We start from the raw sequence: 22,776 nt of genomic DNA, 5'->3' as shown, positions 1-22,776 counted from the left end.
CTGGTCTGGTGCCGTGCCCTGCGCCTGAAATCGGTGAGGTGCTTTGTAGGGCGTGAGCACCGACCTATGGAATACTGGGTGCATTCTGGATCCTTCCGGAAGTGTCAACCGGAAGGCCACCGGATTGATCTGTGCCTCAACTAGGTAAGGTCCTAGCTGCTTATGTCCGAGTTTCTTCTTAGCTAAGGATCTTGTCGGCACTGCGTGGGCCGCTAACCACACCCAGTCTCCCACCTGTATGTCTTCACCAACCCTCCTGTGCTTGTCAGCCTGCAGTTTGTATGCGTGCTTTGCCAGCTCTAACTGCCTCCGAAGCTGCTCGTGAACTTCCTGCAATTCCGCCGCCAAGACTTCCGCTGCCTGTGGCTCCCCCTCCCCCAGTCTCTCTAATCCCGGGAAGGTTCTGGGATGCCTCCCGTTGTTGGCGAAGAACGGCGTCACCCCTGTGGACACGTGCTTCGTGTTGTTGTAAGCGAACTCAGCGAGCGGCAGGTAGTCCACCCATGTCGTCGGCTGTTGATTTGCATAGCATCTCAGGTACTGCTGCATGACGGCGTTGACGCGTTCCGCTTGTCCGTTGGTCTGCGGGTGTCTCGCCGACGCTAGGTTGATCTTGACATTCAGGAAACCCATCAGCTTCTGCCAGAAGCTCGAAATGAACTGGCGCCCCCTGTCGGACAAAATAGACCGTGGCAGTCCATGCACTCTGAAGACGTGGTCTATGAACAGCTTGGCGGTCTGTTCTGCCGTGGCCACCTTCGCGCACGGAATGAAGTGGGCCATTTTAGTGAACATGTCCACCACCACTAGCACTGCCGTTTTACCCCTTGAGCTGGGTAAATCCGTGACAAAGTCCAGGGCCACCCTCTCCCACGGTTCGCTCGGAGTCTGCAGCGGTTCGAGCAGTCCCGCCGGAGGTTTGTGCACTGATTTGGCCCTTTGGCAGGTGTCGCACCTCGAGACGTACTCCGCGACTTCCCCCCGCATCTTGGGCCACCAAAAATCCCTGGCAACAAGGTCTGCCGTCTTCTCCTTGCCAAAGTGCCCGGCGGTGGGTGCGTCGTGTAACTGCTGCAGTACCTTCGCCCGGAGGTCGTCTCCCGGTACATAGAGAGCTCCTCTGCGGATGAGCAATCCGTCTCGTACTTGGAACTCGTCGTCCTTCACCGTGCCCTTGTGCACCTCCTCCATCTTGGCTTGTGCAAAGGGGTCCCCCTGCAGTGCTCGACGGACCGCCTCCAAGTCCACGGTTGCTGCAGCGCACGCCCACGCTTTCGGAGCGAAAATGTGCTTGGCCGCTGCTGGTGCCGCCTCTTCAAGGTATTGCGGCTTCCTGGACAGTGCATCCGCCATGATGTTGTTGTCGCCTGGGATGTATTCTATCCTGAAGTCGAAATCCGCGAAAAATTCCGCCCATCTGATGTGCCGCTGGTTTAGGAATCTTGCCGTGCGCCAGTACTCCAGGTTCTTATGATCCGTGCGAACCTGCACGGTGTGCTTGGCCCCGACGAGGAAGTGCCGTCACGCCTTGAATGCTGCATGAATGGCCAGCAACTCCCTGTCCCAGATGGTGTAGTTTTGCTCCGACTTGCTGAGCTTCCTAGAGTAGAAGGCACACGGTCTCCAGTCCCCATGCGGGTCCTCTTGCAACAGTACGGCGCCCACGGCTCTGTCTGAGGCGTCTGTTTCAACCCTCAGCGGTTTGCTGGGATTCACATGCAGTAGCTGCCCTTCGGACGAGAAGAGACGCTTAAGGTTCTGAAAGGACTGCTCCGCTTGCTCCGTCCAGATGAACTTATTCTTCTTAGAGCTGAGCGTGTCCGTAATGGCCGCCGTCTGCATCGCGAACCCCTTGATGAACTTGCGGTAAAAGTTGGCGAACCCCACAAACCGCTGGACCTCCTTCCGATTGCGCGGGCTCTTCCAGTCCAACACTGCGCGAACCTTGGCGCTGTCCATGGCAAGCCCCTTGTCCGACAGCTTGTAGCCCAGGAAATCCACCTCCTTCCTGTCGAACTGGCACTTCTCCAGCTTGGCATACAGTCGATGCTCCTGCAGTCTCTGCAGAACTTCCTTGACGTCTCTCTCGTGGGTCTCCTCAGATTCTGAGAATATCAGGATGTCGTCCAAGAAGCAGACGCATGTCTTGTAGAGGAGACCCGCCAGGACGTGATGCATGAAAGCTTGAAAACAGTGGGCGCCATTTTGTAAACCGAAGGGCATAACTCTGTATTCATATGTGCCCAGGGGCGTGAACATGGCAGTCTTCCACTCGTCTCCTTCCCGTATGCGAATCAGGTTGTACGCCCCTCGCAGATCCAACTTTGTAAAAACGCGTCCTTTCCTCGCCGTCGCCAGCAGGTCATCTATCTTGGGCATGGGAAAGGCCGCGGGCTTGGTCTTTGAATTTAAGAGCCTGAAGTCTACCACAAGTCTTTTTTGGGGCGTGTCCCTTTTCTTCACAAAGAATACAGGACTGCCCCCCGCTGCCTTCGACTCCCGGATGAAACCGCGCTTCAAGTTGAGATCTATGAACTCCTTGAGCTCCTGCAGCTCGTCCTCAGACATGGAATACAGTTTCCCGGCTGGCAGCGTCGCTCCTGGCAGGAGGTCAATCTTGCAGTCATAGGGCCTGTGGGGAGGCAGCTTGTCCGCTTCCTTCTCGCAGAAAACCTCCAAAAACGCTGCGTACTTGCGCGGCACTGCTTGCAGCGTGCCTAATTGTAGCTGCGGGTCGTCCCCTCCTTCTTCCGGGCTAGGAAGGATGCAATGTTCCGCGCAATAGGAGGAGCCGAAGGTCAGTTGGCGCTGGTACCACGCCAATGCTGGGCTGTGCCTGTGCAGCCAACTCATGCCCAGGACTACAGGCGTGTCCGACAGGTGGGTGACGTTAAAGCTGATGACTTCTCGGTGATTTCCAATCCGCATCACCATTGGTTGCGTTTGTTGCACCACCTGCCCCCCTAACAAGTCTCTGCCATCCACCGTGACAACGTTCAGGGGCAGTGTGGCTGGTAGCAGTGGTATATTGTGCTGCTGAATGAATTCCAGTCCTATAAAGTCAGCGTTGCTGCCGGAGTCAATGGTGATCGGCACCTCCACAGTGCGTCCATTGGGCAGTTGGAGAGACGCTGTAAGCTGCACCACTGGTTTGGGTGGGAGGGGGTCTGTGGGTTGCAAAAGTGCTGGGGATTGTTTCATTGACTTGTCTGGCTGGACCCCAGTGCCTCTTCCTCCAGCCAGACTCCGTCGTTTAACTGTTGCTGCGTTTTCAATTGAGCTGCTTCAGCGACTGTTGCCGAGGCTGCAGTGTGCTTGTGGAGCCTCTGGGGACACTCTTTCGCCATGTGTTGAGCACTGTCGCAGATGTAGCACTTCCTGTTCCCTCTAGGAGGCTTCGTTTTGGCTGCTCCCGGTGTTAGGGCTCTGTTAGCTGACTGAGCCCTGGCACCTCCTATCTCCATCGGCTCTTCTCCCCCTCCCTGCGAGGGTGTGGAGTGCGCACGCGCTGCTTCTCTGGGAGAGAAGGGAGGTGCTCTGGCTGGTGCCCTTCCCCAACGCCCTTCTTCCCTGTTCCAAGGACGTTCTTCCAGATGCACCCCGATCTCCAGAGCCCTCTGGACTACCTGCTGGGTGCTCTTTGGTCTCTCCCCTCTTCCAATCTCCGCTTTTACATCTGCATTCAACCCCTCCCAAAAGAGGTCTCTGACTGGCGCAGAATCTTTTTCCCACCCCAGGGCATGAACCAGTCCGAAAAATCGAGTATGGTACTGCCGCACGCTGGCTTTGCCTTGTTTAAGTCCATGTATGTCCCTCCTGGCAATATCGACGTCTACCTTTGATAAAAAGCATGAGTCCATTGCTTTAATAAAAGCCTTCGCATCTTGGAGCGCTGGATCATTGTCCCTCCATAGATTCCGCAGCCACGTTTTGGCTTCCCCATGCAAATGGGACAGGATAAACCCCACTCTCTCTCTCTCATCTCTAAAGTCTTTGTCAAGGAGATCCAGCGCAAACAGCAGGTCTGCTCTGAAGTTGGGGTACTGCTGCAAACTCCCGTCGAAATGCGATACAAGGCTGCCTCCCCTCCTCCCCAAGCCAATGCCTTCTGCCTTGGATCCCGTTTGCCCCTGTTTAGAAAGCACGTCCAACCTGGCCTGGAGATCCCGGCAGGAGGTAACCATTTCCTCCTCTCTCTTCCTGGATGCAATTACCTCCGTGCTGAGGTGCGTCACCGCTTCTTGCAGGGCTTTTATCTGCTCTTCCGTCGTCATCTTGCCTGAGTTTTGTGAGCTCTGTAAGCACCCCTCCTCTGTCCTCGCTGCGTCGACTCACGTGGCGAGGTTCTTGGTGCCAAAACTTTAAAATTAGAGACAGAGCTTACTGTCAGAGCTGGCTCCGGGTCCCAGCTCACCAAGGACCAACGCTAGCCGATCGTACAGTAACAAAGTCTTTATTGAAGAATAGTCTCCATTTACAAGTCTTAGCGTCCCAGCCCTACGTCTGGACTTTAGACCGGCGAAGCTCTGTCTGGATCTCCGCCCCCTGTGCACCAGTTTAATACTCTAATCTTACTCCACCTCTTCCTTCTCTCTCTCTTCCTCTGGGTCTTACTACCCCCCGGGGTCTCATTCCTCCTGGACTCTTCCGACGCAGAGCTTGACCCCTCTGACTCCTCCCCCTCTCTTCGGCGGGCTTTAGGACCTGGCTCCCTACCCGGGCTGCCCACCTTGCCGCCCTCCTGTACATTTGAACTTGGCGCGCGCGCGCGTTTTACTTTCCGGATGACCGTTTCCTCGCTCCCTGACGAGGGTGTGGTCAGTCCTGCCTCACGTTCTCCCTCTGCCTGCGCGCTCCCTGATCCCGATGCCTTGGACTCCTCCCCCCTACTGCACTCTGGGGGGGACGCTGGCCCGGATTTCCAGCTGCTACTCCCTGAGTCCCCTCCTTCCCGAGGTGTCCCCCTGGGCTCTCCCCTTGCCCTGACCATGGGGGCCCCTTTCTGTGAATCCTCCGAGTCACTGGAGAGACTCAGAGACCTCGGACTACTGTCGCCGCTGACATTTCCTTCCGACTCCTCCCCCTCGCTCTCCGTTTCTTCCCTCTCCTGTGACTCTGCTCCTGAACCCCTGACACATGCCTTGTTCCCACACAGGCCCATGCCAGCCGAGTATTTCGATGACTGGCTTTTCACACCCACGCTTTCAACCAGCACCTTCCAGGGGTTCACCTCGGACGAGGAACCAGCAACGGAAACACGTTCCCCGGAGGACTCGCCCTCGGGGTTTGCCTCAGACCGCTCGTTTTGGTGGGACGATCGAGGAGAGGAGCGGTGGAGCAGGAGGTGGCTGAGGGGTCCTTGGCAGGCAACGGACCCAGAGGAGACCGAGGGTGAGATGGACATGGACAGGCTGGGGGAGGACGTTGGATTCGAGCATGGCGGCACGGAGATGGAAGCAGAGGAGATCGAGGTCGGCGAAGACAAGGAGGACGAGCCGGACTTATCCGGATGGATGCACGCCACGGGGGACGAACTGTATCCGCCATTCACCCCCACAACGACGGAGCACCCAGCACCCCCGCCAGAGGAGGGGGAGGGGGGAACGGGGGGCTTCGAGGGGGGGATGCATGTCAGGGGTTCAGGAGCAGAGTCACAGGAGAGGGAGGAAGTGGAGAGCGAGGGGGAGGAGTCCGAAGGAAATGTCAGCGAAGACAGCAGTCCGAGGTCTCTGAGTCTCTCCAGTGACTCGGAAGATTCACAGAAAGGGGCCCCCATAGTCAGGGCAAGGGGAGTGCCCAGGGGGGCACCTCGGGAAGAAGGGGCCAGAGGGGACTCAGAGAGTAGCAGCTGGAAATCCGGACCAGTTTCCCCCCAGAGAGCAGTAGGGGGGAGGAGTCCCAGGCATCGGGATCAGGGGGCGCGCGGGCAGCAGGAGAACGTGAGGCAGGAGGGACCACACCCTCGTCAGGGAGCGAGGAAACGGTCATCAGGAGAGTTAAACGCGCGCGCGCGCCAAGTTCAAATGTACAGGAGGGCGGCAAGGTGGGCAGCCCGGGTAGGGAGCCAGGTCCTAAAGCCCGCCGAAGAGAGGGGGAGGAGTAAGAGGGGTCAACGTCTGCCTCAGAAGAGTCCCGGAGGGAGGAGACCCCGGGGGGTAGTAGGACCCAGAGGAAGAGAGAGAGAAGGAAGAGGTGGAGTAAGATTAGAGTCTTAAACTGGTGCGCAGGGGGCGGAGACTCAGACGGAGCTTCGCCGGTCTAGAGTCCAGATGTAGGGCTGGGACGCTGAGGCTTTGAAATGGAATCTATTCTTCAATAAAGACTTTTATACTTTACTACCGCCTAGCGTTGGTCCTTGGTGAGCTGGGACCCGGAGCCAGCCCTGACAGGAACCAATTCTTCTTTCTATGTAGCTGGAACCCAAAACAACCTGTTTGGCTTTTCTTAAGCTTATTACAGTTCGCTTGGCTACTTTTGAGTGAATGAACACCGAAAGAACAAAGCAAGCCTTCTTTTGCGATGGAACCAAAAGACCTATGCTTTATTTGGGCTGATAACAAACATGTCGCGCTGCGATTTTTGGGTGAATGTGCATTCTAAACCCAAAAACACCAATTTGAAATCAGCCCAATCAGAGCGTTATCATCTTCTTTTTATGTGGATGGAACCCAAAACACCTTTTTGCTTTTGGTTGGGGTGATTCTGGTGCACCCCCAAAAACCACCATGCGAATTGAAATAAGCACAATCAAAGCTTATTCGTCTTCTTTCTACGCATATGGAAGCGAAAAGACAGTGTTGTGTTATTTTGGTCTCATTACACACACTTTGCAAGGTGCATTAACACCAAAGAACACGACGAAATAAGCGAAATCCAAGATTCTTCTTTCTATGTAGCTGGAACCCAAAACAACCTGTTTGGCTTTTCTTAAGCTTATTACAGTTCGCTTTGCTATTTTTAAGTGAATGGACACCGAAAGAACAAACCAAGCTTTCTTTTGCGATGGAACCAAAACACCTATGCTTTATTTGGGCTGTTAAGAAACATGTCGCGGTGCGATTTTTGGGTGAATGTGCATTCTCATCCCAAAAACACCAATTTGAAATCAGCCCAATCAGAGCGTTATCATCTTCTTTTTATGTAGATGGAACCCAAAACACCTTTTTGCTTTTGGTTGGGGTTTCTGGTGCACCCCCAAAAAACACCATGCGAATTGAAATAAGCACAATCAAAGCTTATTCGTCTTCTTTCTACGCATATGGAAGCGAAAAGACAGTGTTGTGTTATTTTGTTCCCATTACACACACTTTGCGATTTCTGGGTCAATTTGCATTAACACCAAAGAACACAACATGATATAAGCGAAATCCAAGATTCTTCTTTCTATGTACCTGGAACGCAAAACAACCTGTTTGGCTTTGTTTAAGCTTATTACAATTTACTTTGCTATTTGTGAGTGAATGAACACCGAAAGAACAAACCAAGCTTTCTTTTGCGATGCTTTATTTGGGCTTCACCATCTTTATCATCTTCGTTTTATGTAGATGGAACCCAAAACACCTTTTTGCTTGGGTTGGGGGCGATTCTGGTGCACACCCAAAAAACACCATGAGAATTGAAATAAGCCCAATCAAAGCTTATTCGTCTTCTTTCTATGCATATGGAAGCGAAAAGACGGTGTTTTGTTATGTTGGTCTCATTACATACACTGTGCGATTTCTGGATCAATGTGCATTTACAGCAAAGAACACAACTTGAAATACGCGACATCCAAGATGTCTCTCTTCGGAACATGATGGCTACGAAAAAAGAGAAATATCAACATGAGAAAAGAAGTTAATGCACCCCAGATACCTGGCGACTAGCTGGCAGCAAATTAGCTTCCCTGTACTAAAATAAAACAACAGGCTGCAATGCACAGAATGTCCACAAAGTGGCAGCAGTTAACAGTCTAAAGTATTTCTTTATAATTAAATCAGGGAGGCTGCAATGCTCAGAACGGCCACCAGATGGCAGCAATTGTGAGCCTAAATAAAGCAATAATAAAACAGGCTGCAGTGCCTCTGAACGGCCACTAGATGGCCTGCGTGAGCAATTTAAGCCTGGAAAATGGCGTTCCCGCCAAAACGCAGCAGGGAAAGGCGGCTGAACACAATGGGCCTGCACCCAGGCCCAAGTTAGGCTGCGCCTGCCTCCCTGCAGCCCCGCCAGACACCAGGCCTCCCCGCTTCGCCGGGAGGGCCGCCAAGGACAAAAGAAGGCCGAATCCGGCCTCGGAAATCAGCGGGGGGCGGGGGTGGGCTCAGGAAAGCCTAAGAAGGCCCAGCAGGGCCGGAGGCACCCCCTGCTGCGGCGCGGCACCAGGCGCTGCCGAGAAAAGGCCCTTCGTCCAACCAGGAACCAGGCCTAGGCAGCTGCGCCCCTGCGGCTGGGCGCACTTCGCAGAGGCCTAGTGCCTCCGAACGTTAAGGTAAGCTACAGTGGGGGGGGGGAGGGGGGATAGGGGGAAATTAAAAGACTAAGGGGGGTGGGAATGAAGGGTAAAAATTTTAGGAGAGAGGGAAAATTAATTATTACACCGAGGAAACTTAATCAAAGGACAAAATTAAGAATTAAATAGAGCTAACGCAATTAAAGAAGGCCAAAGACACAAGGATAATGGGTAATTAGTAGAAAAATACAACCATCTCCCTTCGCTGTGATCAATCCGATGCATGGGCGAAAAGAGGAAGCCCTAACCTCGTGCAAGGAGTTTTAGTATTTCTGGCTGTCAATCAATAAATGGCAACATTAACTTCTTCCCAACAACAAGGGAAGCCCCAATTGCATCAGTGGCCAACGATCAATTAGCCCGCCCTCGAACTTTGGAGTGTCTTGGAGGCCCACACCGCAACACGTGCTCTCCATGAAGGAGAACACGCTTTGTGAGTGAATGAACACCGAAAGAACAATCCAAGCTTTCTTTTGCGATGGAACCAAAACACCTATGCTTTATTTGGGCTGATAACAAACATGTCGCGCTGCGATTTTTGGGTGAATGTGCATTCTAAACCCAAAAACACCAATTTGAAATCAGCCCAATCAGAGCGTTATCATCTTCTTTTTATGTAGATGGAACCCAAAACACCTTTTTGGTTGGGGTGATTCTGGTGCACCCCCAAAAAACACCATGCGAATTGAAATAAGCACAATCAAAGCTTATCCGTCTTCTTTCTACGCATAAGGAAGCGAAAAGACAGTGTTGTTTTATTTTGGTCTCATTACACACACTTTCGATTTGTGGGTCAATGTGCATTAACACCAAAGAACACGACATGAAATAAGCGAAATCCAAGATTCTTCTTTCTATGTAGCTGGAACGCAAAACAACCTGTTTTGCTTTGTTTGGGCTGATTAAACTTCGCTTTGCTATTTGTGAGTGAATGAACACCGAAAGAACAATCAAAGATTATTCGTCCTCTTTCTGTTGAATTGGAACCAATTCTTCTTTCTATGTAGCTGGAACCCAAAACAACCTGTTTGGCTTTTCTTAAGCTTATTACAGTTCGCTTGGCTACTTTTGAGTGAATGAACACCGAAAGAACAAAGCAAGCCTTCTTTTGCGATGGAACCAAAAGACCTATGCTTTATTTGGGCTGATAACAAACATGTCGCGGTGCGATTTTTGGGTGAATGTGCATTCTAAACCCAAAAACACCAATTTGAAATCAGCCCAATCAGAGCGTTATCATCTTCTTTTTATGTGGATGGAACCCAAAACACCTTTTTGCTTTTGGTTGGGGTGATTCTGGTGCACCCCCAAAAACCACCATGCGAATTGAAATAAGCACAATCAAAGCTTATTCGTCTTCTTTCTACGCATATGGAAGCGAAAAGACAGTGTTGTGTTATTTTGGTCTCATTACACACACTTTGCAAGGTGCATTAACACCAAAGAACACGACGAAATAAGCGAAATCCAAGATTCTTCTTTCTATGTAGCTGGAACCCAAAACAACCTGTTTGGCTTTTCTTAAGCTTATTACAGTTCGCTTTGCTATTTTTAAGTGAATGGACACCGAAAGAACAAACCAAGCTTTCTTTTGCGATGGAACCAAAACACCTATGCTTTATTTGGGCTGTTAACAAACATGTCGCGGTGCGATTTTTGGGTGAATGTGCATTCTCATCCCAAAAACACCAATTTGAAATCAGCCCAATCAGAGCGTTATCATCTTCTTTTTATGTAGATGGAACCCAAAACACCTTTTTGCTTTTGGTTGGGGTTTCTGGTGCACCCCCAAAAAACACCATGCGAATTGAAATAAGCACAATCAAAGCTTATTCGTCTTCTTTCTACGCATATGGAAGCGAAAAGACAGTGTTGTGTTATTTTGTTCCCATTACACACACTTTGCGATTTCTGGGTCAATTTGCATTAACACCAAAGAACACAACATGATATAAGCGAAATCCAAGATTCTTCTTTCTATGTACCTGGAACGCAAAACAACCTGTTTGGCTTTGTTTAAGCTTATTACAATTTACTTTGCTATTTGTGAGTGAATGAACACCGAAAGAACAAACCAAGCTTTCTTTTGCGATGCTTTATTTGGGCTTCACCATCTTTATCATCTTCGTTTTATGTAGATGGAACCTGTCAGGGGTTCAGGAGCAGAGTCACTGGAGAGGGAAGAAACAGAGAGCGAGGGGGAGGAGTCGGAAGGAAATGTCAGCGGCGACAGTAGTCCAAGATCTCTGAGTCTCTCCAGTGACTCGGAGGATTCACAGAAAGGGGCCCCCATGGTCAGGGCAAGGGGAGTGCCCAGGGGGACACCTCGGGAAGAAGGGGACTCAGAGAGTAGCAGCTGGAAATCCGGACCAGCGTCCCCCCCAGAGTGCAGTAGGGGGGAGGAGTCTAAGGCATCGGGATCAGGGAGCGCGCAGGCAGAGGGAGAACGTGAGGCAGGAGTGGCCACACCCTCGTCAGGGAGCGAGGAAACGGTCATCCGGAAAGTAAAACGCGCGCGCGCGCCAAGTTCAAATGTACAGGAGGGCGGCAAGGTGGGCAGCCCGGGTAAGGAGCCAGGTCCTAAAGCCCGCCGAAGAGAGGGGGAGGAGTCAGAGGGGTCTAGCTCCGCGTCGGAAGAGTCCAGGAGGAATGAGACCCCGGGGGGTAGTAAGACCCAGAGGAAGAGAGAGAGAAGGAAGAGGTGGAGTAAGATTAGAGTCTTGAACTGGTGCACGGGGGGTGGAGATCCAGACAGAGCTTCGCCGGTCTAAAGTCCAGACGTAGGGCTGGGACGCTGAGACTTGTAAATCGAGACTATTCTTCAATAAAGACTTTGATACTGTACTATCGGCTAGCGTTGGTCCTTGGTGAGCTGGGACCCGGAGCCAGCCCTGACAGTAAGCTCTGTCTCCAATTTTAAAGTTTTGGCACCAAGAACCTCGCCACGTGAGTCGGCGCAGCGAGGACAGAGGAGGGGTGCTTACAGAGCTCACAAAACTCAGGCAAGATGACGACGGAAGAGAAGATAAAAGCCCTGCAAGAAGCGGTGACACAACTCAGCACTGAGGTAATTGCATCCAGGAAGAGAGAGGAGGAGATGGTTACCTCCTGCCGGGATCTCCAGGCCAGGTTGGACGTGCTTTCCAAAGAGGGGCAAACGGGAGCCAAGGCAGAAGGCATAGGTTTGGGGAGAAGGGGAGGAAGCCTTGTATCGCATTTCGACGGGAGTTTGCAGCAGTACCCCAACTTCAGAGCAGACCTGCTGTTTGCGCTGGATTTACTTGACAAAGACTTTAGAGATGAGAGAGAGAGAGTGGGGTTTATCTTGTCCCATTTGCATGGGGAAGCCAAAACGTGGCTGCGGAATCTATGGAGGGACAATGATCCAGCGCTCCAAGATGCGAAGGCTTTTATTAAAGCAATGGACTCATGCTTTTTATCAAAGGTAGACGTCGATATTGCCAGGAGGGACATACATGGACTTAAACAAGGCAAAGCCAGCGTGCGGCAGTACCATACTCGATTTTTCGGACTGGTTCATGCCCTGGGGTGGGAAAAAGATTCTGCGCCAGTCAGAGACCTCTTTTGGGAGGGGTTGAATGCAGATGTAAAAGCGGAGATTGGAAGAGGGGAGAGACCAAGGAGCACCCAGCAGGTAGTCCAGAGGGCTCTGGAGATCGGGGTGCATCTGGAAGAACGTCCTTGCAACAGGGAAGAAGGGCGTTGGGGAAGGGCACCAGCCAGAGCACCTCCCTTCTTTCCCAGAGAAGCAGCGCGTGCGCACTCCACACCCTCGCAGGGAGGGGGAGAAGAGCCGATGGAGATAGGAGGTGCCAGGGCTCAGTCAGCTAACAGAGCCCTAACACCGGGAGCAGCCAAAACGAAGCCTCCTAGAGGGAACAGGAAGTGCTACATCTGCGACAGTGCTCAACACATGGCGAAAGAGTGTCCCCAGAGGCTCCACAAGCACACTGCAGCCTCCGCAACAGTCGCTGAAGCAGCTCAATTGAAAACGCAGCAACAGTTAAACGACGGAGTCTGGCTGGAGGAAGAGGCACTGGGGTCCAGTCAGACAAGTCAATGAAACAATCCCCAGCACTTTTGCAACCCACAGACCCCCTCCCACCCAAACCAGTGGTGCAGCTTACAGCGTCTCTCCAACTGCCCAATGGACGCACTCTGGAGGTGCCGATCACCATTGACTCCGGCAGCAACGCTGACTTTATAGGACTGGAATTCATTCAGCAGCACAATATACCACTGCTACCAGCCACGCTGCCCCTGAACGTTGTCACGGTGGATGGCAGAGACTTGTTAGGGGGGCAGGTGGTGCAACAAACGCAACCAATGGTGATGCGGATTGGAAATCACCGAGAAGTCATCAGCTTTAATGTCACACACCTGTCGGACACGCCTGTAGTCCTCGGCATGAGTTGGCTGCACAGGCACAGCCCAGCATTGGCGTGGTACCAACGCCAACTGACCTTCGGCTCCTCCTATTGCGCGGAACATTGCATCCTTCCTAGCCCGGAAGAAGGAGGGGACGACCCGCAGCTACAATTAGGCACGCTGCAAGCAGTGCCTCGCAAGTATGCAGCGTTTTTGGAGGTTTTCTGCGAGAAGGAAGCGGACAAGCTGCCCCCCCACAGGCCCTATGACTGCAAGATTGACCTCCTGCCAGGAGCGACGCTGCCAGCCGGGAAACTGTATTCCATGTCTGAGGATGAGCTGCAGGAGCTCAAGGAGTTCATAGACCTCAACTTGAAGCGCGGTTTCATCCGGGAGTCGAAGGCAGCGGGGGGCAGTCCTGTATTCTTTGTGAAGAAGAGGGACACGCCCCAAAAAAGACTTGTGGTAGACTTCAGAATTTTAAATTCCAGAACCAAGCCCGCGGCCTTTCCCATGCCCAAGATAGATGACCTGCTGGCGACGGCGAGGAAAGGACGCGTTTTTACAAAGTTGGATCTGCGAGGGGCGTACAACCTGATTCGCATACGGGAAGGAGACGAGTGGAAGACTGCCATGTTCACGCCCCTGGGCACATATGAATACAGAGTTATGCCCTTCGGTTTACAAAATGGCGCCCACTGTTTTCAAGCGTTCATGCATCACGTCCTGGCGGGTCTCCTCTACAAGACATGCGTCTGCTTCTTGGACGACATCCTGATATTCTCAGAATCTGAGGAGGCCCACGAAGGTGACGTCAAGGAAGTTCTGCAGAGACTGCAGGAGCATCGGCTGTATGCCAAGCTGGAGAAGTGCCAGTTCGACAGGACAGAGGTGGATTTCCTGGGCTACAAGCTGTCGGACAAGGGGCTTGCCATGGACAGCGCCAAGGTTCGCGCAGTGTTGGACTGGAAGAGCCCGCGCAATCGGAAGGAGGTCCAGCGGTTTGTGGGGTTCGCCAACTTTTACCGCAAGTTCATCAAGGGGTTCGCGATGCAGACGGCGGCCATTACTGACACGCTCAGCTCTAAGAAGAAGAAGTTCATCTGGACGGAGCAAGCGGAGCAGTCCTTTCAGAACCTTAAGCGTCTCTTCTCGTCCGAAGGGCAGCTACTGCATGTGAATCCCAGCAAACCGATGAGGGTTGAAACAGACGCCTCAGACAGAGCCGTGGGCGCCGTACTGTTGCAGGAGGACCCGCATGGGGACTGGAGACCGTGTGCCTTCTACTCTAGGAAGCTCAGCAAGTCGGAGCAAAACTACACCATCTGGGACAGGGAGTTGCTGGCCATTCATGCAGCATTCAAGGCGTGGCGACACTTCCTCGTCGGGGCCAAGCACACCGTGCAGGTCCGCACGGATCATAAGAACCTGGAGTACTGGCGCACGGCAAGATTCCTAAACCAGCGGCACATCAGATGGGCGGAATTTTTCGCGGATTTCGACTTCAGGATAGAATACATCCCAGGCGACAACAACATCATGGCGGATGCACTGTCCAGGAAGCCGCAATACCTCGAAGAGGCGGCACCAGCAGCGGCCAAGCACATTTTCGCTCCGAAAGCGTGGGCGTGCGCGGCAGCAACCGTGGACTTGGAGGCGGTCCGTCGAGCACTGCAGAGGGACCCCTTTGCACAAGCCAAGATGGAGGAGGTGCACAAGGGCACGGTGAAGGACGACGAGTTCCAAGTACGAGACGGATTGCTCATCCGCAGAGGGGCCCTCTACGTACCGGGAGACGACCTCCGGGCGAAAGTACTGCAGCAGTTACACGACGCACCCACCGCCGGGCACTTTGGCAAGGAGAAGACGGCAGAACTCGTTGCCAGAGATTTTTGGTGGCCCAAGATGCGGGGGGAAGTCGCGGAGTACGTCTCGAGGTGCGACACCTGCCAAAGGGCCAAGTCAGTCCACAAACCTCCGGCGGGACTGCTCGAACCGCTGCAGACTCCGAGCGAACCGTGGGAGAGGGTGGCCCTGGACTTTGTCACGGATTTACCCAGCTCAAGGGGTAAAACGGCAGTGCTAGTGGTGGTGGACATGTTCACTAAGATGGCCCACTTCATTCCGTGCGCGAAGGTGGCCACGGCAGAACAGACCGCCAAACTGTTCATAGACCACGTCTTCAGAGTGCATGGACTGCCACGGTCTATCTTGTCCGACAGGGGGCGCCAGTTCATTTCGAGCTTCTGGCAGAAGCTGATGGGTTTCCTGAACGTCAAGATCAACCTAGCGTCGGCGAGACACCCGCAGACCAATGGACAAGCGGAACGCGTCAACGCCGTCATGCAGCAGTACCTGAGATGCTACGCAAATCAACAGCCGACGACATGGGTGGATTACCTGCCGCTCGCTGAGTTCGCTTACAACAACACGAAGCACGTGTCCACAGGGGTGACGCCGTTCTTCGCCAACAACGGGAGGCATCCCAGAACCTTCCCGGGATTAGAGAGACTGGGGGAGGGGGAGCCACAGGCAGCGGAAGTCTTGGCGGCGGAATTGCAGGAAGTCCACGAGCAGCTTAGGAGGCAGTTAGAGCTGGCAAAGCACGCATACAAACTGCAGGCTGACAAGCACAGGAGGGTTGGTGAAGACATACAGGTGGGAGACTGGGTGTGGTTAGCGGCCCACGCAGTGCCGACCAGATCCTTAGCTAAGAAGAAACTCGGACATAAGCAGCTAGGACCTTACCTAGTTGAGGCACAGATCAATCCGGTGGCCTTCCGGTTGACACTTCCGGAAGGATCCAGAATGCACCCAGTATTCCATAGGTCGGTGCTCACGCCCTACAAAGCACCTCACCGATTTCAGGCGCAGGGCACGGCACCAGACCAGTATAAGGAGATCCCCCCAAGGAGGGAGTCGCCAAGAAGGGAACCCATCAACCAGGTCACAGAGATTTTGGACTCGAGATGGGGGGAAGAGGGAGTAGAATATTTTCTCGCAAGGGAAGGTACCCCGGCCAGCGCCAACAGTTGGGTGCCGGACTATGCCCTGGACGAGCCTCTCCTCAAAGAGGAGTTTCATGCCTTGTTCCCACACAGGCCCATGCCAGCCGAGTATTTCGACGACTGGCTTTTCACACCCACGCTTTCTACCAGCACGTTCCAGGGATTCACCTCGGACGAAGAACCACCATTAGACACACGTTCACCGGAGGGCTCGCCCTCGGGGTTTGCCTCAGACCGCTCGTTTTGGTGGGACAATCGAGGAGAGGAGAGGTGGCTGAGGGGCCCTTGGCAGGCAACGGACCCAGAGGGGAACGAGGGTGAGAGGGACATGGACGTGATGGGGGAGGACGTTGGGTTCGAGCATGGCGGCACGGAGATGGAAGCAGAGGAGAACGAGGTCGGCGAAGACATGGAGGACGAGCCGGATTTCTCTAACTGGATGCACGCCACGGGGGACGAACTGTATCCACCATTCACCCCCACAACGACGGAGCACCCAGCACCCCCGCCGGAGGAAGGGGAGGGGGGAAGGGGGGGCTTCGAGGGGGGGATGGATGTCAGGGGTTCAGGAGCAGAGTCACTGGAGAGGGAAGAAACAGAGAGCGAGGGGGAGGAGTCGGAAGGAAATGTCAGCGGCGACAGTAGTCCAAGATCTCTGAGTCTCTCCAGTGACTCGGAGGATTCACAGAAAGGGGCCCCCATGGTCAGGGCAAGGGGAGTGCCCAGGGGGACACCTCGGGAAGAAGGGGACTCAGAGAGTAGCAGCAGGAAATCCGGACCAGCGTCCCCCCCAGAGTGCAGTAGGGGGGAGGAGTCTAAGGCATCGGGATCAGGGAGCGCGCAGGCAGAGGGAGAACGTGAGGCAGGAGTGGCCACACCCTCGTCAGGGAGCGAGGAAACGGTCATCCGGAAAGTAAAACGCGCGCGCGCGCCAAGTTCAAATGTACAGGAGGGCGGCAAGGTGGGCAGCCCGGGTAAGGAGCCAGGTCCTAAAGCCCGCCGAAGAGAGGGGGAGGAGTCAGAGGGGTCTAGCTCCGCGTCGGAAGAGTCCAGGAGGAATGAGACCCCGGGGGGTAGTAAGACCCAGAGGAAGAGAGAGAGAAGGAAGAGGTGGAGTAAGATTAGAGTCTTGAACTGGTGCACGGGGGGTGGAGATCCAGACAGAGCTTCGCCGGTCTAAAGTCCAGACGTAGGGCTGGGACGCTGAGACTTGTAAATCGAGACTATTCTTCAATAAAGACTTTGATACTGTACTATCGGCTAGCGTTGGTCCTTGGTGAGCTGGGACCCGGAGCCAGCCCTGACAGAACCCAAAACACCTTTTTGCTTGGGTTGGGGGCGATTCTGGTGCACACCCAAAAAACACCATGAGAATTGAAATAAGCCCAATCAAAGCTTATTCGTCTTCTTTCTATGCATATGGAAGCGAAAAGACGGTGTTTTGTTATGTTGGTCTCATTACATACACTGTGCGATTTCTGGATCAATGTGCATTTACAGCAAAGAACACAACTTGAAATACGCGACATCCAAGATGTCTCTCTTCGGAACATGATGGCTACGAAAAAAGAGAAATATCAACATGAGAAAAGAAGTTAATGCACCCCAGATACCTGGCGACTAGCTGGCAGCAAATTAGCTTCCCTGTACTAAAATAAAACAACAGGCTGCAATGCACAGAATGTCCACAAAGTGGCAGCAGTTAACAGTCTAAAGTATTTCTTTATAATTAAATCAGGGAGGCTGCAATGCTCAGAACGGCCACCAGATGGCAGCAATTGTGAGCCTAAATAAAGCAATAATAAAACAGGCTGCAGTGCCTCTGAACGGCCACTAGATGGCCTGCGTGAGCAATTTAAGCCTGGAAAATGGCGTTCCCGCCAAAACGCAGCAGGGAAAGGCGGCTGAACACAATGGGCCTGCACCCAGGCCCAAGTTAGGCTGCGCCTGCCTCCCTGCAGCCCCGCCAGACACCAGGCCTCCCCGCTTCGCCGGGAGGGCCGCCAAGGACAAAAGAAGGCCGAATCCGGCCTCGGAAATCAGCGGGGGGCGGGGGTGGGCTCAGGAAAGCCTAAGAAGGCCCAGCAGGGCCGGAGGCACCCCCTGCTGCGGCGCGGCACCAGGCGCTGCCGAGAAAAGGCCCTTCGTCCAACCAGGAACCAGGCCTAGGCAGCTGCGCCCCTGCGGCTGGGCGCACTTCGCAGAGGCCTAGTGCCTCCGAACGTTAAGGTAAGCTACAGTGGGGGGGGGGAGGGGGGATAGGGGGAAATTAAAAGACTAAGGGGGGTGGGAATGAAGGGTAAAAATTTTAGGAGAGAGGGAAAATTAATTATTACACCGAGGAAACTTAATCAAAGGACAAAATTAAGAATTAAATAGAGCTAACGCAATTAAAGAAGGCCAAAGACACAAGGATAATGGGTAATTGGTAGAAAAATACAACCATCTCCCTTCGCTGTGATCAATCCGATGCATGGGCGAAAAGAGGAAGCCCTAACCTCGTGCAAGGAGTTTTAGTATTTCTGGCTGTCAATCAATAAATGGCAACATTAACTTCGTCCCAACAACAAGGGAAGCCCCAATTGCATCAGTGGCCAACGATCAATTAGCTCGCCCTCGAACTTTGGAGTGTCTTGGAGGCCCACACCGCAACACGTGCTCTCCATGAAGGAGAACACGCTTTGTGAGTGAATGAACACCGAAAGAACAATCCAAGCTTTCTTTTGCGATGGAACCAAAACACCTATGCTTTATTTGGGCTGATAACAAACATGTCGCGCTGCGATTTTTGGGTGAATGTGCATTCTAAACCCAAAAACACCAATTTGAAATCAGCCCAATCAGAGCGTTATCATCTTCTTTTTATGTAGATGGAACCCAAAACACCTTTTTGGTTGGGGTGATTCTGGTGCACCCCCAAAAAACACCATGCGAATTGAAATAAGCACAATCAAAGCTTATCCGTCTTCTTTCTACGCATAAGGAAGCGAAAAGACAGTGTTGTTTTATTTTGGTCTCATTACACACACTTTCGATTTGTGGGTCAATGTGCATTAACACCAAAGAACACGACATGAAATAAGCGAAATCCAAGATTCTTCTTTCTATGTAGCTGGAACGCAAAAGACCCTGTTTTGCTTTGTTTGGGCTGATTAAACTTCGCTTTGCTATTTGTGAGTGAATGAACACCGAAAGAACAATCAAAGATTATTCGTCCTCTTTCTGTTGAATTGGAACCAATTCTTCTTTCTATGCAGCTGGAACCCAAAACAACCTGTTTGGCTTTTCCTAAGCTTATTACAGTTCGCTTGGCTACTTTTAAGTGAATGGACACCGAAAGAACAAACCAAGCTTTCTTTTGCGATGGAACCAAAACACCTATGCTTTATTTGGGCTGTTAACAAACATGTCGCGCTGCGATTTTTGGGTGAATGTGCATTCTCATCCCAAAAACACCAATTTGAAATCAGCCCAATCAGAGCATTATCATCTTCTTTTTATGTAGATGGCACCCAAAACACCTTTTTGGTTGGGGTGATTCTGGTGCACCCCCAAAAAACACCATGCGAATTGAAATAAGCACAATCAAAGCTTATCCGTCTTCTTTCTACGCATAAGGAAGCGAAAAGACAGTGTTGTTTTATTTTGGTCTCATTACACACACTTTCGATTTGTGGGTCAATGTGCATTAACACCAAAGAACACGACATGAAATAAGCGAAATCCAAGATTCTTCTTTCTATGTAGCTGGAACGCAAAACAACCTGTTTTGCTTTGTTTGGGCTGATTAAACTTCGCTTTGCTATTTGTGAGTGAATGAACACCGAAAGAACAATCAAAGATTATTCGTCTTTCTGTTGAATTGGAACCAATTCTTCTTTCTATGTAGCTGGAACCCAAAACAACCTGTTTGGCTTTTCCTAAGCTTATTACAGTTCGCTTGGCTACTTTTGAGTGAATGAACACCGAAAGAACAAAGCAAGCCTTCTTTTGCGATGGAACCAAAAGACCTATGCTTTATTTGGGCTGATAACAAACATGTCGCGCTGCGATTTTTGGGTGAATGTGCATTCTAAACCCAAAAACACCAATTTGAAATCAGCCCAATCATCTTCTTTTTATGTGGATGGAACCCAAAACACCTTTTTGCTTTTGGTTGGGGTGATTCTGGTGCACCCCCAAAAACCACCATGCGAATTGAAATAAGCACAATCGAAGCTTATTCGTCTTCTTTCTACGCATATGGAAGCGAAAAGACAGTGTTGTGTTATTTTGGTCTCATTACACACACTTTGCAAGGTGCATTAACACCAAAGAACACGACGAAATAAGCGAAATCCAAGATTCTTCTTTCTATGTAGCTGGAACCCAAAACAACCTGTTTGGCTTTTCTTAAGCTTATTACAGTTCGCTTTGCTATTTTTAAGTGAATGGACACCGAAAGAACAAACCAAGCTTTCTTTTGCGATGGAACCAAAACACCTATGCTTTATTTGGGCTGTTAACAAACATGTCGCGCTGCGATTTTTGGGTGAATGTGCATTCTCATCCCAAAAACACCAATTTGAAATCAGCCCAATCAGAGCATTATCATCTTCTTTTTATGTAGATGGCACCCAAAACACCTTTTTGGTTGGGGTGATTCTGGTGCACCCCCAAAAAACACCATGCGAATTGAAATAAGCACAATCAAAGCTTATTCGTCTTCTTTCTACGCATATGGAAGCGAAAAGACAGTGTTGTGTTATTTTGTTCCCATTACACACACTTTGCGATTTCTGGGTCAATTTGCATTAACACCAAAGAACACAACATGATATAAGCGAAATCCAAGATTCTTCTTTCTATGTACCTGGAACGCAAAACAACCTGTTTGGCTTTGTTTAAGCTTATTACAATTTACTTTGCTATTTGTGAGTGAATGAACACCGAAAGAACAAACCAAGCTTTCTTTTGCGATGCTTTATTTGGGCTTCACCATCTTTATCATCTTCGTTTTATGTAGATGGAACCCAAAACACCTTTTTGCTTGGGTTGGGGGCGATTCTGGTGCACACCCAAAAAACACCATGAGAATTGAAATAAGCCCAATCAAAGCTTATTCGTCTTCTTTCTATGCATATGGAAGCGAAAAGACGGTGTTTTGTTATGTTGGTCTCATTACATACACTGTGCGATTTCTGGATCAATGTGCATTTACAGCAAAGAACACAACTTGAAATACGCGACATCCAAGATGTCTCTCTTCGGAACATGATGGCTACGAAAAAAGAGAAATATCAACATGAGAAAAGAAGTTAATGCACCCCAGATACCTGGCGACTAGCTGGCAGCAAATTAGCTTCCCTGTACTAAAATAAAACAACAGGCTGCAATGCACAGAATGTCCACAAAGTGGCAGCAGTTAACAGTCTAAAGTATTTCTTTATAATTAAATCAGGGAGGCTGCAATGCTCAGAACGGCCACCAGATGGCAGCAATTGTGAGCCTAAATAAAGCAATAATAAAACAGGCTGCAGTGCCTCTGAACGGCCACTAGATGGCCTGCGTGAGCAATTTAAGCCTGGAAAATGGCGTTCCCGCCAAAACGCAGCAGGGAAAGGCGGCTGAACACAATGGGCCTGCACCCAGGCCCAAGTTAGGCTGCGCCTGCCTCCCTGCAGCCCCGCCAGACACCAGGCCTCCCCGCTTCGCCGGGAGGGCCGCCAAGGACAAAAGAAGGCCGAATCCGGCCTCGGAAATCAGCGGGGGGCGGGGGTGGGCTCAGGAAAGCCTAAGAAGGCCCAGCAGGGCCGGAGGCACCCCCTGCTGCGGCGCGGCACCAGGCGCTGCCGAGAAAAGGCCCTTCGTCCAACCAGGAACCAGGCCTAGGCAGCTGCGCCCCTGCGGCTGGGCGCACTTCGCAGAGGCCTAGTGCCTCCGAACGTTAAGGTAAGCTACAGTGGGGGGGGGAGGGGGGATAGGGGGAAATTAAAAGACTAAGGGGGGTGGGAATGAAGGGTAAAAATTTTAGGAGAGAGGGAAAATTAATTATTACACCGAGGAAACTTAATCAAAGGACAAAATTAAGAATTAAATAGAGCTAACGCAATTAAAGAAGGCCAAAGACACAAGGATAATGGGTAATTAGTAGAAAAATACAACCATCTCCCTTCGCTGTGATCAATCCGATGCATGGGCGAAAAGAGGAAGCCCTAACCTCGTGCAAGGAGTTTTAGTATTTCTGGCTGTCAATCAATAAATGGCAACATTAACTTCTTCCCAACAACAAGGGAAGCCCCAATTGCATCAGTGGCCAACGATCAATTAGCCCGCCCTCGAACTTTGGAGTGTCTTGGAGGCCCACACCGCAACACGTGCTCTCCATGAAGGAGAACACGCTTTGTGAGTGAATGAACACCGAAAGAACAATCCAAGCTTTCTTTTGCGATGGAACCAAAACACCTATGCTTTATTTGGGCTGATAACAAACATGTCGCGCTGCGATTTTTGGGTGAATGTGCATTCTAAACCCAAAAACACCAATTTGAAATCAGCCCAATCAGAGCGTTATCATCTTCTTTTTATGTAGATGGAACCCAAAACACCTTTTTGGTTGGGGTGATTCTGGTGCACCCCCAAAAAACACCATGCGAATTGAAATAAGCACAATCAAAGCTTATCCGTCTTCTTTCTACGCATAAGGAAGCGAAAAGACAGTGTTGTTTTATTTTGGTCTCATTACACACACTTTCGATTTGTGGGTCAATGTGCATTAACACCAAAGAACACGACATGAAATAAGCGAAATCCAAGATTCTTCTTTCTATGTAGCTGGAACGCAAAACAACCTGTTTTGCTTTGTTTGGGCTGATTAAACTTCGCTTTGCTATTTGTGAGTGAATGAAC

This window comes from Podarcis tiliguerta, assembly GCF_965153285.1.
Source record: "Podarcis tiliguerta genome assembly, chromosome: 3".
Lineage (NCBI taxonomy): Eukaryota > Metazoa > Chordata > Lepidosauria > Squamata > Lacertidae > Podarcis > Podarcis tiliguerta.
The sequence above is the reverse complement of the archived record's forward strand: the minus strand, read 5'-3'. Positions refer to the sequence as shown.